Consider the following 2,269-nt stretch of genomic DNA (forward strand, 5'->3'; position numbering starts at 1 on the left):
TGGTTTCTAGAAATTTCCCAATTTCATCTCTGATCTGGGCCAGTACACACTCCTTTTGCAATACAGAATTGTTCATCCTCCAATTGTTTGCTCTTGTTTTATTCATCTTCATTTTGTTGGTATCCAGCCTTGTGGCACAGTGGTCAGAGAGAGAGGTCTGTATGATATCAATTTGCTTAAATTTATGCAGATTCGCATTATGCCCCAGCATGTGGTCTGTCTTCGAATATGTGCCATGTGGGCTTGGAAAGAATGTGAATTAATTTGTATTTGGATGAAGAGCTCTGTAAATATCTATCAGGTCAGTAGTCTTCAGATCTCTAGCCTCCTTGTTGAGTTTCTTTCCCTGTGATCTATCTTTCTCAGAGAGCGGTGTATTGAAATCGCCTACTATAATTGTTGAGCCTGTGATTTCTTTTTTCATCTTTTGGATTGTTTGGTTGACGTATTCAGTGGGTCTCTAGTTTGGGGAATATAAGTTTAAAATGCTTAGTGTTTCTTTGTCTACCGTTTCCTTGAGCATTATGTAGTGTCCCCCCCATCCCCCTTATCTCTGTTTATGGTTTGCACTTTCAGATCAATTTTATCTGAGAATAGGATTGCAACCCCCATGTTTTTTGAATTACTGTTTGCTTGGTATGCTTTTCTCCAGCCTTTGATTCTCAGCGTGTTTTTGTCTGTAGTTCCCATTATATGCCTCAGTCATTATTTTGCTTGGTGAATGATCAAAAGCTGGGGACAAGTCTTCCTTAGATAGTTCTTTCCATCATTTCTGCATACTTGAGTCTCCCTTTGTAAACTTTGCTCCTTCTATTATAGCCATATATGAGAATCTGAGTTGATCTGGTGTCTGAATAAGTCCCATTTGATATTTTCTTATATTCAGTAGCACTTGTTTAATATTGATATCATTTCCTTTTTCCATCAAAATAAGACAGGTGTCTACTAAATGTGCCAGACCGCCCAGTACCAGTGCTGCAGTGAACCACCACAGGTCCATGTTCAGGTTCAGGGAGCCAGAGTCTCTCACTTTAGATAAGAAATGGAGAAATGAGGCTGGTGATTCAGGGACTCCAAAATCTGGCCAGGTGGTATAATGAAAGTGAGAGATTGTTCTGGTGTCACCATTATTGGTATTTTCTAATGGTAGGAGATGTACTGTATAGTATGGTTTCACATCTTCTTTTAAGAGCTTCACACTGAATCCTGTTTCTTTAAACAGTACTTCTCGGTCATCTTTTTTTGACCAGTACTGTGCACATTTAACCGATTCTTTCTCCACAACCTGGCTTAACATGACAATGGCTTTTGGTTTTTGCTGCCAAACCATGAGCCAGAAATGACAACGTGTATTAGGAAGTGTACCATGGGCTCACATCTCTGTATCTGTTTTGATTTCTGTTTTCTGGAAACTTGGCCACTTTATGAGGATAGTTATGGGACTCATTTCGAATTTCCAGGTACAGCTGCTGCCAGCAATTCTGGTTATCCAGTTCCCAAACTCCTGCTCAATGGTGACGGACCTGGTGGCAGGAGTGAGGAGATGGAGGAAAGCCACCAGACGCCAAGTCTCTCATACCCTGTACTGATCCGGGAATGCTATAAAGCTCTTTCTTATACACACATGAGTGTCTATGAATTTGTTTCTCTAGTCTATCCTGACTATCACACTCCATTATCATGACCCCAGTCCTGCCTTTAAGTTCTGGCTAGAATGGAGCATGTACACTGGTACAGGTAAGAACTCACAACACATGGAATCCAGGTCAGATAAACCCCCTCAGGAACAGAAACAGTAGTAGTGATACCAAGAGGGTAGGCAGAAGGTGGGGAGAAAAGAGGAGGAAGGGGGAACCAATAGCAATGATCAACGCATAATCCCCCCCATCCTCACAGGGGGATGAACAACAAAAACTTGTGTGAAGGGAGACAGTGGTCAATGGAAGATATGAAAACAATAATAATTTATAATTTATCAAGGCGTCATGAGGGTGGGAGGGAGAGGAGAGAAGCAAAACAGAGGAGCTATTTCCAAGGGTTCAAATAGAAAGTAAATGTTTAGAAAATGATGATGGCAACATATGTACAAATATGCTTGATACAATTGATGTATGGAATGGTATAAGAGCTGTAAGAGACCCCAATAAAATGATTTTAAAAACCCACAAAAACAACACATACCAAAATGGATGACTCTCACAAACACAATGCTGAGAAAACAAGAAGCATGTTGCAGATGAATTTATAATGTGATCTCAATTATGTCAAA

At 40.3% G+C, this 2,269-nt stretch overlaps 1 pseudogene; it reads right to left on the minus strand.

Moving 5' to 3' along the window:
* Window positions 1-622: 622 nt before the first annotated feature.
* The window catches only part of LOC101659776, a 99,936-nt pseudogene continuing 98,289 nt past the window's right edge, over window positions 623-2,269 (minus strand).

Source organism: Echinops telfairi, unplaced genomic scaffold (assembly GCF_000313985.2).
Source record: "Echinops telfairi isolate 266 unplaced genomic scaffold, ASM31398v2 ScPeMD7_7469;HRSCAF=8507_0, whole genome shotgun sequence".
Taxonomy (NCBI): domain Eukaryota; kingdom Metazoa; phylum Chordata; class Mammalia; order Afrosoricida; family Tenrecidae; genus Echinops; species Echinops telfairi.